The sequence below is a fragment of the Schistocerca cancellata genome, unplaced genomic scaffold, assembly GCF_023864275.1.
Source record: "Schistocerca cancellata isolate TAMUIC-IGC-003103 unplaced genomic scaffold, iqSchCanc2.1 HiC_scaffold_410, whole genome shotgun sequence".
Classification (NCBI taxonomy): Eukaryota; Metazoa; Arthropoda; class Insecta; order Orthoptera; family Acrididae; genus Schistocerca; species Schistocerca cancellata.
The window spans coordinates 136,805-149,696 of record NW_026046427.1 but is presented as its reverse complement, the minus strand read 5'-3'; the positions used below and the strand labels follow the sequence as shown (position 1 = coordinate 149,696).

At 54.1% G+C, this 12,892-nt stretch overlaps 28 non-coding genes across 28 annotated transcripts; 5 read left to right on the top strand and 23 right to left on the bottom strand.

Moving 5' to 3' along the window:
- Positions 1-608: 608 nt before the first annotated feature.
- Positions 609-680, top strand: Trnag-ucc (transfer RNA glycine (anticodon UCC)). The gene has a single exon. It is a non-coding gene; the product is annotated as a tRNA-Gly (tRNA).
- A 276-nt stretch (positions 681-956) lies between these two features.
- On the bottom strand, positions 957-1,038 carry Trnas-aga (transfer RNA serine (anticodon AGA)). The gene has a single exon. It is a non-coding gene; the product is annotated as a tRNA-Ser (tRNA).
- Positions 1,039-1,177: 139 nt separating this feature from the next.
- Trnak-uuu (transfer RNA lysine (anticodon UUU)) lies at positions 1,178-1,250 on the bottom strand. Its single transcript has one exon. It is a non-coding gene; the product is annotated as a tRNA-Lys (tRNA).
- Positions 1,251-1,546: 296 nt separating this feature from the next.
- On the bottom strand, positions 1,547-1,618 carry Trnae-uuc (transfer RNA glutamic acid (anticodon UUC)). The gene has a single exon. It is a non-coding gene; the product is annotated as a tRNA-Glu (tRNA).
- A 322-nt stretch (positions 1,619-1,940) lies between these two features.
- On the bottom strand, positions 1,941-2,013 carry Trnam-cau (transfer RNA methionine (anticodon CAU)). The gene has a single exon. It is a non-coding gene; the product is annotated as a tRNA-Met (tRNA).
- Positions 2,014-3,176: 1,163 nt separating this feature from the next.
- On the bottom strand, positions 3,177-3,258 carry Trnas-aga (transfer RNA serine (anticodon AGA)). The gene has a single exon. It is a non-coding gene; the product is annotated as a tRNA-Ser (tRNA).
- A 139-nt stretch (positions 3,259-3,397) lies between these two features.
- On the bottom strand, positions 3,398-3,470 carry Trnak-uuu (transfer RNA lysine (anticodon UUU)). Its single transcript has one exon. It is a non-coding gene; the product is annotated as a tRNA-Lys (tRNA).
- A 296-nt stretch (positions 3,471-3,766) lies between these two features.
- On the bottom strand, positions 3,767-3,838 carry Trnae-uuc (transfer RNA glutamic acid (anticodon UUC)). Its single transcript has one exon. It is a non-coding gene; the product is annotated as a tRNA-Glu (tRNA).
- Positions 3,839-4,160: 322 nt separating this feature from the next.
- Positions 4,161-4,233, bottom strand: Trnam-cau (transfer RNA methionine (anticodon CAU)). Its single transcript has one exon. It is a non-coding gene; the product is annotated as a tRNA-Met (tRNA).
- An 815-nt stretch (positions 4,234-5,048) lies between these two features.
- On the top strand, positions 5,049-5,120 carry Trnag-ucc (transfer RNA glycine (anticodon UCC)). The gene has a single exon. It is a non-coding gene; the product is annotated as a tRNA-Gly (tRNA).
- Positions 5,121-5,396: 276 nt separating this feature from the next.
- Trnas-aga (transfer RNA serine (anticodon AGA)) lies at positions 5,397-5,478 on the bottom strand. Its single transcript has one exon. It is a non-coding gene; the product is annotated as a tRNA-Ser (tRNA).
- Positions 5,479-5,617: 139 nt separating this feature from the next.
- On the bottom strand, positions 5,618-5,696 carry Trnak-uuu (transfer RNA lysine (anticodon UUU)). The gene has a single exon. It is a non-coding gene; the product is annotated as a tRNA-Lys (tRNA).
- A 290-nt stretch (positions 5,697-5,986) lies between these two features.
- Trnae-uuc (transfer RNA glutamic acid (anticodon UUC)) lies at positions 5,987-6,058 on the bottom strand. The gene has a single exon. It is a non-coding gene; the product is annotated as a tRNA-Glu (tRNA).
- Positions 6,059-6,380: 322 nt separating this feature from the next.
- On the bottom strand, positions 6,381-6,453 carry Trnam-cau (transfer RNA methionine (anticodon CAU)). Its single transcript has one exon. It is a non-coding gene; the product is annotated as a tRNA-Met (tRNA).
- An 815-nt stretch (positions 6,454-7,268) lies between these two features.
- On the top strand, positions 7,269-7,340 carry Trnag-ucc (transfer RNA glycine (anticodon UCC)). Its single transcript has one exon. It is a non-coding gene; the product is annotated as a tRNA-Gly (tRNA).
- Positions 7,341-7,616: 276 nt separating this feature from the next.
- Positions 7,617-7,698, bottom strand: Trnas-aga (transfer RNA serine (anticodon AGA)). Its single transcript has one exon. It is a non-coding gene; the product is annotated as a tRNA-Ser (tRNA).
- A 139-nt stretch (positions 7,699-7,837) lies between these two features.
- On the bottom strand, positions 7,838-7,910 carry Trnak-uuu (transfer RNA lysine (anticodon UUU)). Its single transcript has one exon. It is a non-coding gene; the product is annotated as a tRNA-Lys (tRNA).
- A 296-nt stretch (positions 7,911-8,206) lies between these two features.
- On the bottom strand, positions 8,207-8,278 carry Trnae-uuc (transfer RNA glutamic acid (anticodon UUC)). The gene has a single exon. It is a non-coding gene; the product is annotated as a tRNA-Glu (tRNA).
- A 322-nt stretch (positions 8,279-8,600) lies between these two features.
- Positions 8,601-8,673, bottom strand: Trnam-cau (transfer RNA methionine (anticodon CAU)). Its single transcript has one exon. It is a non-coding gene; the product is annotated as a tRNA-Met (tRNA).
- An 815-nt stretch (positions 8,674-9,488) lies between these two features.
- Positions 9,489-9,560, top strand: Trnag-ucc (transfer RNA glycine (anticodon UCC)). Its single transcript has one exon. It is a non-coding gene; the product is annotated as a tRNA-Gly (tRNA).
- Positions 9,561-9,836: 276 nt separating this feature from the next.
- Trnas-aga (transfer RNA serine (anticodon AGA)) lies at positions 9,837-9,918 on the bottom strand. Its single transcript has one exon. It is a non-coding gene; the product is annotated as a tRNA-Ser (tRNA).
- A 139-nt stretch (positions 9,919-10,057) lies between these two features.
- Trnak-uuu (transfer RNA lysine (anticodon UUU)) lies at positions 10,058-10,136 on the bottom strand. The gene has a single exon. It is a non-coding gene; the product is annotated as a tRNA-Lys (tRNA).
- A 290-nt stretch (positions 10,137-10,426) lies between these two features.
- Positions 10,427-10,498, bottom strand: Trnae-uuc (transfer RNA glutamic acid (anticodon UUC)). The gene has a single exon. It is a non-coding gene; the product is annotated as a tRNA-Glu (tRNA).
- A 322-nt stretch (positions 10,499-10,820) lies between these two features.
- Trnam-cau (transfer RNA methionine (anticodon CAU)) lies at positions 10,821-10,893 on the bottom strand. The gene has a single exon. It is a non-coding gene; the product is annotated as a tRNA-Met (tRNA).
- An 815-nt stretch (positions 10,894-11,708) lies between these two features.
- Positions 11,709-11,780, top strand: Trnag-ucc (transfer RNA glycine (anticodon UCC)). Its single transcript has one exon. It is a non-coding gene; the product is annotated as a tRNA-Gly (tRNA).
- A 276-nt stretch (positions 11,781-12,056) lies between these two features.
- Trnas-aga (transfer RNA serine (anticodon AGA)) lies at positions 12,057-12,138 on the bottom strand. Its single transcript has one exon. It is a non-coding gene; the product is annotated as a tRNA-Ser (tRNA).
- Positions 12,139-12,277: 139 nt separating this feature from the next.
- Positions 12,278-12,356, bottom strand: Trnak-uuu (transfer RNA lysine (anticodon UUU)). The gene has a single exon. It is a non-coding gene; the product is annotated as a tRNA-Lys (tRNA).
- A 290-nt stretch (positions 12,357-12,646) lies between these two features.
- Positions 12,647-12,718, bottom strand: Trnae-uuc (transfer RNA glutamic acid (anticodon UUC)). The gene has a single exon. It is a non-coding gene; the product is annotated as a tRNA-Glu (tRNA).
- Between the last annotated feature and the right edge of the window lie 174 nt (positions 12,719-12,892).

Below are 12,892 nucleotides of genomic sequence, written 5' to 3'. Positions count from 1 at the left end.
TAGGGCCAGGCCGACGCTGGAGTTCAGTAACAGCACGCGGCCGTCCAAGTAGGGTCTCTTGCGTGCTGCATGTTTGGTTCTTCTCACAGCGAATCCTGCTATACAATCCTGAGGCTGGCGCACCTCAAGCGAGCAATCGGCGCGGCAGCACTATAGCGAGAACAGCAAAACGATGCATCGGCCGGGAATCGAAGCCGGGCCGCCCGCGTGGTAGTCGAACAACCTACCACTTTTTTAGTTGTTGTTCTCATTTTGTTAGTTGCATTTGTTGGGGGCGGACGTCCGATGACGTCCGTGCTTCCCGAGCATATTCCCGAGCAGCTGTCTGCAGGGAAAGTGGGATTGCCACCCAGCGACGTCGGATACAACCGAAAAAAGTGCTACACACGCGGAGTCCCCCACTACACTGCCTCAAAGCGACCGCTCGTCACTATTGTGTGAGTAACGTTGCGGCCGCGGCGACGAGCCTTGCCCAAAGACGCAGCGTGCGTGGAGGCGCTGCCCGAATGCACCCTCCTACCTCGTAAAGCGCCTACAGCTACTATCACCGTGGGCCACTGCCGGCGGGCGGGAAGCCGACACAGCGCGGCGTTGCGAGCAGCGGCTGTGCGGTGGTAGTGTAATGGTGAGCATAGTTGCCTTCCGAGCAGTTGAGCCGCGTTCGATTCCCGGCCACCGCAACGGGCGCAAATCTATGCGTATGAGTATGTGAGCCACGTGCTGTTGAATTAACGTTTTCTTTCCGTCGTCGCTCCACGCAGGCCATCCTGTAGTATGTCCCGACTTGTCCCGACTTTGCTCGGCTGACGCGAAAGCTGACGCTTGGAATTCGCCCTTATCAAAAGGACAGGCGCTATAAACGACTGTGAGAGGTGAGGTGTAGCGAGGTACCAGAACGACAGGCAAACTGCGAAATTTTCTGCTCTCTCTTCTGAAACAAAAAATAAAAAAACCGACGCAGTCGGTAGGACTCGAACCTACGCTCCCAGAGGGAATCTGATTTCTAGTCAGACGCCTTAACCACTCGGCCACGACTGCTCGTAGCTAAAGCTTCCCTCGAATCGTGGAAAATGCAACCGGTCTGCGCAGAATGTTGACAGGAAACGAACTCGGTGCACTGATTACGGCAGGGCTGCCAGCGCTACGAGACGAGCCATTACGGAAGCGTTAAAATCTTCGCCCGAACAGGGATTCGAACCCTGGACCCTTAGGTTAAAAGCCTAATGCTCTACCGACTGAGCTATCCGGGCTCACGCATGTTGTGCATGGAGCGACTGCAAGCAATGTGAATAACTGCAACGCGTGTGTAGCCGTACTACGGTAATTGCTGGCTTCTGGCGCAACTGGCGACTTCACCGACTTCCCACTGACGCTGGTAGCACCCCAACAGCGGACCAGTGCCTCTTCTCCCTTTATCCCGGTGCTGACAGTAATTGCATCCTGTGCCTGCTTCCCCCGATTACGTTCGGTTGAAGCTCCGGAAGGAGGGCGACAAACGAAGGTTGGAAGGCCAAAACATGGAGGGTCGTGTGCGCAAAAACTTCCCTTCCGGTACCGGGAATCGAACCCGGGCCTCCTGGGTGAAAGCCAGGTATCCTAGCCACTAGACCACACCGGACTTGCTCGAGAAACGTGAGATTTACTCCCTCTCCTCTCGCATTTCGTGCTGAATCCGGACTCAGTGTTGTTCTCTGTTTGCGAGCATTTTTGCGCGTGCAGACTGGCATGGCGCACAGCTCGAAACTGTCTATTCATTGCTGTTTGCATCATATTTCACTCATAACAGGGGAGCAGAATGATCAAAGTTGTACCTTGCCATAATTGGAAGTAAACATTGTGACGCTGAGGCGTGGACTCCTTGTGGATAACAAACGACAATTAAGTTCGTTCGCTAGCAATAGCAACGCCGGTAATTCAGCCGTGATGTACAGCAAATTAAATGCCCCGGGTGAGGATCGAACTCACGACCTTAAGATTATGAGACTTACGCGCTACCTACTGCGCTACCGAGGCTCGTTGCAACCATCATCCCAGGAATCTTGGTAAGTCTCACATATTAGAGATAGACAGTTTGCGCTTTCTCAGGAATCTGTTGTGTCGCTACGCGTGCTTTCCCGACTTGCTAGAGTAAACTGCTGCCGCAGCTTTTTTAACGACGGAAAGCAGCACTGCCTGAGGTTATAGTACATCGCCCTTGCGGCACCTGAACACAGCGGCCTGTAGGGCCAGGCCGACGCTGGAGTTCAGTAACAGCACGCGGCCGTCCAAGTAGGGTCTCTTGCGTGCTGCATGTTTGGTTCTTCTCACAGCGAATCCTGCTATACATTCCTGAGGCTGGCGCACCTCAAGCGAGCAATCGGCGCGGCAGCACTATAGCGAGAACAGCAAAACGATGCATCGGCCGGGAATCGAAGCCGGGCCGCCCGCGTGGTAGTCGAACAACCTACCACTTTTTTAGTTGTTGTTCTCATTTTGTTAGTTGCATTTGTTGGGGGCGGACGTCCGATGACGTCCGTGCTTCCCGAGCATATTCCCGAGCAGCTGTCTGCAGGGAAAGTGGGATTGCCACCCAGCGACGTCGGATACAACCGAAAAAAGTGCTACACACGCGGAGTCCCCCACTACACTGCCTCAAAGCGACCGCTCGTCACTATTGTGTGAGTAACGTTGCGGCCGCGGCGACGAGCCTTGCCCAAAGACGCAGCGTGCGTGGAGGCGCTGCCCGAATGCACCCTCCTACCTCGTAAAGCGCCTACAGCTACTATCACCGTGGGCCACTGCCGGCGGGCGGGAAGCCGACACAGCGCGGCGTTGCGAGCAGCGGCTGTGCGGTGGTGGTGTAATGGTGAGCATAGTTGCCTTCCGAGCAGTTGAGCCGCGTTCGATTCCTGGCCACCGCAACGGGCGCAAATCTATGCGTATGAGTATGTGAGCCACGTGCTGTTGAATTAACGTTTTCTTTCCGTCGTCGCTCCACGCAGGCCATCCTGTAGTATGTCCCGACTTGTCCCGACTTTGCTCGGCTGACGCGAAAGCTGACGCTTGGAATTCGCCCTTATCAAAAGGACAGGCGCTATAAACGACTGTGAGAGGTGAGGTGTAGCGAGGTACCAGAACGACAGGCAAACTGCGAAATTTTCTGCTCTCTCTTCTGAAACAAAAAATAAAAAAACCGACGCAGTCGGTAGGACTCGAACCTACGCTCCCAGAGGGAATCTGATTTCTAGTCAGACGCCTTAACCACTCGGCCACGACTGCTCGTAGCTAAAGCTTCCCTCGAATCGTGGAAAATGCAACCGGTCTGCGCAGAATGTTGACAGGAAACGAACTCGGTGCACTGATTACGGCAGGGCTGCCAGCGCTACGAGACGAGCCATTACGGAAGCGTTAAAATCTTCGCCCGAACAGGGATTCGAACCCTGGACCCTTAGGTTAAAAGCCTAATGCTCTACCGACTGAGCTATCCGGGCTCACGCATGTTGTGCATGGAGCGACTGCAAGCAATGTGAATAACTGCAACGCGTGTGTAGCCGTACTACGGTAATTGCTGGCTTCTGGCGCAACTGGCGACTTCACCGACTTCCCACTGACGCTGGTAGCACCCCAACAGCGGACCAGTGCCTCTTCTCCCTTTATCCCGGTGCTGACAGTAATTGCATCCTGTGCCTGCTTCCCCCGATTACGTTCGGTTGAAGCTCCGGAAGGAGGGCGACAAACGAAGGTTGGAAGGCCAAAACATGGAGGGTCGTGTGCGCAAAAACTTCCCTTCCGGTACCGGGAATCGAACCCGGGCCTCCTGGGTGAAAGCCAGGTATCCTAGCCACTAGACCACACCGGACTTGCTCGAGAAACGTGAGATTTACTCCCTCTCCTCTCGCATTTCGTGCTGAATCCGGACTCAGTGTTGTTCTCTGTTTGCGAGCATTTTTGCGCGTGCAGACTGGCATGGCGCACAGCTCGAAACTGTCTATTCATTGCTGTTTGCATCATATTTCACTCATAACAGGGGAGCAGAATGATCAAAGTTGTACCTTGCCATAATTGGAAGTAAACATTGTGACGCTGAGGCGTGGACTCCTTGTGGATAACAAACGACAATTAAGTTCGTTCGCTAGCAATAGCAACGCCGGTAATTCAGCCGTGATGTACAGCAAATTAAATGCCCCGGGTGAGGATCGAACTCACGACCTTAAGATTATGAGACTTACGCGCTACCTACTGCGCTACCGAGGCTCGTTGCAACCATCATCCCAGGAATCTTGGTAAGTCTCACATATTAGAGATAGACAGTTTGCGCTTTCTCAGGAATCTGTTGTGTCGCTACGCGTGCTTTCCCGACTTGCTAGAGTAAACTGCTGCCGCAGCTTTTTTAACGACGGAAAGCAGCACTGCCTGAGGTTATAGTACATCGCCCTTGCGGCACCTGAACACAGCGGCCTGTAGGGCCAGGCCGACGCTGGAGTTCAGTAACAGCACGCGGCCGTCCAAGTAGGGTCTCTTGCGTGCTGCATGTTTGGTTCTTCTCACAGCGAATCCTGCTATACATTCCTGAGGCTGGCGCACCTCAAGCGAGCAATCGGCGCGGCAGCACTATAGCGAGAACAGCAAAACGATGCATCGGCCGGGAATCGAAGCCGGGCCGCCCGCGTGGTAGTCGAACAACCTACCACTTTTTTAGTTGTTGTTCTCATTTTGTTAGTTGCATTTGTTGGGGGCGGACGTCCGATGACGTCCGTGCTTCCCGAGCATATTCCCGAGCAGCTGTCTGCAGGGAAAGTGGGATTGCCACCCAGCGACGTCGGATACAACCGAAAAAAGTGCTACACACGCGGAGTCCCCCACTACACTGCCTCAAAGCGACCGCTCGTCACTATTGTGTGAGTAACGTTGCGGCCGCGGCGACGAGCCTTGCCCAAAGACGCAGCGTGCGTGGAGGCGCTGCCCGAATGCACCCTCCTACCTCGTAAAGCGCCTACAGCTACTATCACCGTGGGCCACTGCCGGCGGGCGGGAAGCCGACACAGCGCGGCGTTGCGAGCAGCGGCTGTGCGGTGGTAGTGTAATGGTGAGCATAGTTGCCTTCCGAGCAGTTGAGCCGCGTTCGATTCCCGGCCACCGCAACGGGCGCAAATCTATGCGTATGAGTATGTGAGCCACGTGCTGTTGAATTAACGTTTTCTTTCCGTCGTCGCTCCACGCAGGCCATCCTGTAGTATGTCCCGACTTGTCCCGACTTTGCTCGGCTGACGCGAAAGCTGACGCTTGGAATTCGCCCTTATCAAAAGGACAGGCGCTATAAACGACTGTGAGAGGTGAGGTGTAGCGAGGTACCAGAACGACAGGCAAACTGCGAAATTTTCTGCTCTCTCTTCTGAAACAAAAAATAAAAAAACCGACGCAGTCGGTAGGACTCGAACCTACGCTCCCAGAGGGAATCTGATTTCTAGTCAGACGCCTTAACCACTCGGCCACGACTGCTCGTAGCTAAAGCTTCCCTCGAATCGTGAAAAATGCAACCGGTCTGCGCAGAATGTTGACAGGAAACGAACTCGGTGCACTGATTACGGCAGGGCTACCAGCGCTACGAGACGAGCCATTACGGAAGCGTTAAAATCTTCGCACGAACAGGGATTCGAACCCTGGACCCTTAGGTTAAAAGCCTAATGCTCTACCGACTGAGCTATCCGGGTTCACGCTTGTTGTGCATGGAGCGACTGCAAGCAATGTGAATAACTGGAACGCGTGTGTAGGCGTACTACGGTAATTGCTGGCTTCTGGCGCAACTGGCGACTTCACCGACTTCCCACTGACGCTGGTAGCACCCCAACAGCGGACCAGTGCCTCTTCTCCCTTTATCCCGGTGCTGACAGTAATTGCATCCTGTGCCTGCTTCCCCCGATTACGTTCGGTTGAAGCTCCGGAAGGAGGGCGACAAACGAAGGTTGGAAGGCCAAAAGATGGAGGGTCGTGTGCGCAAAAACTTCCCTTCCGGTACCGGGAATCGAACCCGGGCCTCCTGGGTGAAAGCCAGGTATCCTAGCCACTAGACCACACCGGATTTGCTCGAGAAACGTGAGATTTACTCCCTCTCCTCTCGCATTTCGTGCTGAATCCGGACTCAGTGTTGTTCTCTGTTTGCGAGCATTTTTGCGCGTGCAGACTGGCATGGCGCACAGCTCGAAACTGTCTATTCATTGCTGTTTGCATCATATTTCACTCATAACAGGGGAGGAGAATGATCAAAGTTGTACCTTGCCATAATGGGAAGTAAACATTGTGACGCTGAGGCGTGGACTCCTTGTGGATAACAAACGACAATTAAGTTCGTTCACTAGCAATAGCAACGCCGTTAATTCAGCCGTGATGTACAGCAAATTAAATGCCCCGGGTGAGGATCGAACTCACGACCTTAAGATTATGAGACTTACGCGCTACCTACTGCGCTACCGAGGCTCGTTGCAACCATCATCCCAGGAATCTTGGTAAGTCTCACATATTAGAGATAGACAGTTTGCGCTTTCTCAGGAATCTGTTGTGTCGCTACGCGTGCTTTCCCGACTTGCTAGAGTAAACTGCTGCCGCAGCTTTTTTAACGACGGAAAGCAGCACTGCCTGAGGTTATAGTACATCGCCCTTGCGGCACCTGAACACAGCGGCCTGTAGGGCCAGGCCGACGCTGGAGTTCAGTAACAGCACGCGGCCGTCCAAGTAGGGTCTCTTGCGTGCTGCATGTTTGGTTCTTCTCACAGCGAATCCTGCTATACAATCCTGAGGCTGGCGCACCTCAAGCGAGCAATCGGCGCGGCAGCACTATAGCGAGAACAGCAAAACGATGCATCGGCCGGGAATCGAAGCCGGGCCGCCCGCGTGGTAGTCGAACAACCTACCACTTTTTTAGTTGTTGTTCTCATTTTGTTAGTTGCATTTGTTGGGGGCGGACGTCCGATGACGTCCGTGCTTCCCGAGCATATTCCCGAGCAGCTGTCTGCAGGGAAAGTGGGATTGCCACCCAGCGACGTCGGATACAACCGAAAAAAGTGCTACACACGCGGAGTCCCCCACTACACTGCCTCAAAGCGACCGCTCGTCACTATTGTGTGAGTAACGTTGCGGCCGCGGCGACGAGCCTTGCCCAAAGACGCAGCGTGCGTGGAGGCGCTGCCCGAATGCACCCTCCTACCTCGTAAAGCGCCTACAGCTACTATCACCGTGGGCCACTGCCGGCGGGCGGGAAGCCGACACAGCGCGGCGTTGCGAGCAGCGGCTGTGCGGTGGTAGTGTAATGGTGAGCATAGTTGCCTTCCGAGCAGTTGAGCCGCGTTCGATTCCCGGCCACCGCAACGGGCGCAAATCTATGCGTATGAGTATGTGAGCCACGTGCTGTTGAATTAACGTTTTCTTTCCGTCGTCGCTCCACGCAGGCCATCCTGTAGTATGTCCCGACTTGTCCCGACTTTGCTCGGCTGACGCGAAAGCTGACGCTTGGAATTCGCCCTTATCAAAAGGACAGGCGCTATAAACGACTGTGAGAGGTGAGGTGTAGCGAGGTACCAGAACGACAGGCAAACTGCGAAATTTTCTGCTCTCTCTTCTGAAACAAAAAATAAAAAAACCGACGCAGTCGGTAGGACTCGAACCTACGCTCCCAGAGGGAATCTGATTTCTAGTCAGACGCCTTAACCACTCGGCCACGACTGCTCGTAGCTAAAGCTTCCCTCGAATCGTGGAAAATGCAACCGGTCTGCGCAGAATGTTGACAGGAAACGAACTCGGTGCACTGATTACGGCAGGGCTGCCAGCGCTACGAGACGAGCCATTACGGAAGCGTTAAAATCTTCGCCCGAACAGGGATTCGAACCCTGGACCCTTAGGTTAAAAGCCTAATGCTCTACCGACTGAGCTATCCGGGCTCACGCATGTTGTGCATGGAGCGACTGCAAGCAATGTGAATAACTGCAACGCGTGTGTAGCCGTACTACGGTAATTGCTGGCTTCTGGCGCAACTGGCGACTTCACCGACTTCCCACTGACGCTGGTAGCACCCCAACAGCGGACCAGTGCCTCTTCTCCCTTTATCCCGGTGCTGACAGTAATTGCATCCTGTGCCTGCTTCCCCCGATTACGTTCGGTTGAAGCTCCGGAAGGAGGGCGACAAACGAAGGTTGGAAGGCCAAAACATGGAGGGTCGTGTGCGCAAAAACTTCCCTTCCGGTACCGGGAATCGAACCCGGGCCTCCTGGGTGAAAGCCAGGTATCCTAGCCACTAGACCACACCGGACTTGCTCGAGAAACGTGAGATTTACTCCCTCTCCTCTCGCATTTCGTGCTGAATCCGGACTCAGTGTTGTTCTCTGTTTGCGAGCATTTTTGCGCGTGCAGACTGGCATGGCGCACAGCTCGAAACTGTCTATTCATTGCTGTTTGCATCATATTTCACTCATAACAGGGGAGCAGAATGATCAAAGTTGTACCTTGCCATAATTGGAAGTAAACATTGTGACGCTGAGGCGTGGACTCCTTGTGGATAACAAACGACAATTAAGTTCGTTCGCTAGCAATAGCAACGCCGGTAATTCAGCCGTGATGTACAGCAAATTAAATGCCCCGGGTGAGGATCGAACTCACGACCTTAAGATTATGAGACTTACGCGCTACCTACTGCGCTACCGAGGCTCGTTGCAACCATCATCCCAGGAATCTTGGTAAGTCTCACATATTAGAGATAGACAGTTTGCGCTTTCTCAGGAATCTGTTGTGTCGCTACGCGTGCTTTCCCGACTTGCTAGAGTAAACTGCTGCCGCAGCTTTTTTAACGACGGAAAGCAGCACTGCCTGAGGTTATAGTACATCGCCCTTGCGGCACCTGAACACAGCGGCCTGTAGGGCCAGGCCGACGCTGGAGTTCAGTAACAGCACGCGGCCGTCCAAGTAGGGTCTCTTGCGTGCTGCATGTTTGGTTCTTCTCACAGCGAATCCTGCTATACATTCCTGAGGCTGGCGCACCTCAAGCGAGCAATCGGCGCGGCAGCACTATAGCGAGAACAGCAAAACGATGCATCGGCCGGGAATCGAAGCCGGGCCGCCCGCGTGGTAGTCGAACAACCTACCACTTTTTTAGTTGTTGTTCTCATTTTGTTAGTTGCATTTGTTGGGGGCGGACGTCCGATGACGTCCGTGCTTCCCGAGCATATTCCCGAGCAGCTGTCTGCAGGGAAAGTGGGATTGCCACCCAGCGACGTCGGATACAACCGAAAAAAGTGCTACACACGCGGAGTCCCCCACTACACTGCCTCAAAGCGACCGCTCGTCACTATTGTGTGAGTAACGTTGCGGCCGCGGCGACGAGCCTTGCCCAAAGACGCAGCGTGCGTGGAGGCGCTGCCCGAATGCACCCTCCTACCTCGTAAAGCGCCTACAGCTACTATCACCGTTGGCCACTGCCGGCGGGCGGGAAGCCGACACAGCGCGGCGTTGCGAGCAGCGGCTGTGCGGTGGTAGTGTAATGGTGAGCATAGTTGCCTTCCGAGCAGTTGAGCCGCGTTCGATTCCCGGCCACCGCAACGGGCGCAAATCTATGCGTATGAGTATGTGAGCCACGTGCTGTTGAATTAACGTTTTCTTTCCGTCGTCGCTCCACGCAGGCCATCCTGTAGTATGTCCCGACTTGTCCCGACTTTGCTCGGCTGACGCGAAAGCTGACGCTTGGAATTCGCCCTTATCAAAAGGACAGGCGCTATAAACGACTGTGAGAGGTGAGGTGTAGCGAGGTACCAGAACGACAGGCAAACTGCGAAATTTTCTGCTCTCTCTTCTGAAACAAAAAATAAAAAAACCGACGCAGTCGGTAGGACTCGAACCTACGCTCCCAGAGGGAATCTGATTTCTAGTCAGACGCCTTAACCACTCGGCCACGACTGCTCGTAGCTAAAGCTTCCCTCGAATCGTGAAAAATGCAACCGGTCTGCGCAGAATGTTGACAGGAAACGAACTCGGTGCACTGATTACGGCAGGGCTACCAGCGCTACGAGACGAGCCATTACGGAAGCGTTAAAATCTTCGCACGAACAGGGATAAGAACCCTGGACCCTTAGGTTAAAAGCCTAATGCTCTACCGACTGAGCTATCCGGGTTCACGCTTGTTGTGCATGGAGCGACTGCAAGCAATGTGAATAACTGGAACGCGTGTGTAGGCGTACTACGGTAATTGCTGGCTTCTGGCGCAACTGGCGACTTCACCGACTTCCCACTGACGCTGGTAGCACCCCAACAGCGGACCAGTGCCTCTTCTCCCTTTATCCCGGTGCTGACAGTAATTGCATCCTGTGCCTGCTTCCCCCGATTACGTTCGGTTGAAGCTCCGGAAGGAGGGCGACAAACGAAGGTTGGAAGGCCAAAAGATGGAGGGTCGTGTGCGCAAAAACTTCCCTTCCGGTACCGGGAATCGAACCCGGGCCTCCTGGGTGAAAGCCAGGTATCCTAGCCACTAGACCACACCGGACTTGCTCGAGAAACGTGAGATTTACTCCCTCTCCTCTCGCATTTCGTGCTGAATCCGGACTCAGTGTTGTTCTCTGTTTGCGAGCATTTTTGCGCGTGCAGACTGGCATGGCGCACAGCTCGAAACTGTCTATTCATTGCTGTTTGCATCATATTTCACTCATAACAGGGGAGGAGAATGATCAAAGTTGTACCTTGCCATAATGGGAAGTAAACATTGTGACGCTGAGGCGTGGACTCCTTGTGGATAACAAACGACAATTAAGTTCGTTCGCTAGCAATAGCAACGCCGGTAATTCAGCCGTGATGTACAGCAAATTAAATGCCCCGGGTGAGGATCGAACTCACGACCTTAAGATTATGAGACTTACGCGCTACCTACTGCGCTACCGAGGCTCGTTGCAACCATCATCCCAGGAATCTTGGTAAGTCTCACATATTAGAGATAGACAGTTTGCGCTTTCTCAGGAATCTGTTGTGTCGCTACGCGTGCTTTCCCGACTTGCTAGAGTAAACTGCTGCCGCAGCTTTTTTAACGACGGAAAGCAGCACTGCCTGAGGTTATAGTACATCGCCCTTGCGGCACCTGAACACAGCGGCCTGTAGGGCCAGGCCGACGCTGGAGTTCAGTAACAGCACGCGGCCGTCCAAGTAGGGTCTCTTGCGTGCTGCATGTTTGGTTCTTCTCACAGCGAATCCTGCTATACATTCCTGAGGCTGGCGCACCTCAAGCGAGCAATCGGCGCGGCAGCACTATAGCGAGAACAGCAAAACGATGCATCGGCCGGGAATCGAAGCCGGGCCGCCCGCGTGGTAGTCGAACAACCTACCACTTTTTTAGTTGTTGTTCTCATTTTGTTAGTTGCATTTGTTGGGGGCGGACGTCCGATGACGTCCGTGCTTCCCGAGCATATTCCCGAGCAGCTGTCTGCAGGGAAAGTGGGATTGCCACCCAGCGACGTCGGATACAACCGAAAAAAGTGCTACACACGCGGAGTCCCCCACTACACTGCCTCAAAGCGACCGCTCGTCACTATTGTGTGAGTAACGTTGCGGCCGCGGCGACGAGCCTTGCCCAAAGACGCAGCGTGCGTGGAGGCGCTGCCCGAATGCACCCTCCTACCTCGTAAAGCGCCTACAGCTACTATCACCGTGGGCCACTGCCGGCGGGCGGGAAGCCGACACAGCGCGGCGTTGCGAGCAGCGGCTGTGCGGTGGTAGTGTAATGGTGAGCATAGTTGCCTTCCGAGCAGTTGAGCCGCGTTCGATTCCCGGCCACCGCAACGGGCGCAAATCTATGCGTATGAGTATGTGAGCCACGTGCTGTTGAATTAACGTTTTCTTTCCGTCGTCGCTCCACGCAGGCCATCCTGTAGTATGTCCCGACTTGTCCCGACTTTGCTCGGCTGACGCGAAAGCTGACGCTTGGAATTCGCCCTTATCAAAAGGACAGGCGCTATAAACGACTGTGAGAGGTGAGGTGTAGCGAGGTACCAGAACGACAGGCAAACTGCGAAATTTTCTGCTCTCTCTTCTGAAACAAAAAATAAAAAAACCGACGCAGTCGGTAGGACTCGAACCTACGCTCCCAGAGGGAATCTGATTTCTAGTCAGACGCCTTAACCACTCGGCCACGACTGCTCGTAGCTAAAGCTTCCCTCGAATCGTGAAAAATGCAACCGGTCTGCGCAGAATGTTGACAGGAAACGAACTCGGTGCACTGATTACGGCAGGGCTACCAGCGCTACGAGACGAGCCATTACGGAAGCGTTAAAATCTTCGCACGAACAGGGATAAGAACCCTGGACCCTTAGGTTAAAAGCCTAATGCTCTACCGACTGAGCTATCCGGGTTCACGCTTGTTGTGCATGGAGCGACTGCAAGCAATGTGAATAACTGGAACGCGTGTGTAGGCGTACTACGGTAATTGCTGGCTTCTGGCGCAACTGGCGACTTCACCGACTTCCCACTGACGCTGGTAGCACCCCAACAGCGGACCAGTGCCTCTTCTCCCTTTATCCCGGTGCTGACAGTAATTGCATCCTGTGCCTGCTTCCCCCGATTACGTTCGGTTGAAGCTCCGGAAGGAGGGCGACAAACGAAGGTTGGAAGGCCAAAAGATGGAGGGTCGTGTGCGCAAAAACTTCCCTTCCGGTACCGGGAATCGAACCCGGGCCTCCTGGGTGAAAGCCAGGTATCCTAGCCACTAGACCACACCGGATTTGCTCGAGAAACGTGAGATTTACTCCCTCTCCTCTCGCATTTCGTGCTGAATCCGGACTCAGTGTTGTTCTCTGTTTGCGAGCATTTTTGCGCGTGCAGACTGGCATGGCGCACAGCTCGAAACTGTCTATTCATTGCTGTTTGCATCATATTTCACTCATAACAGGGGAGG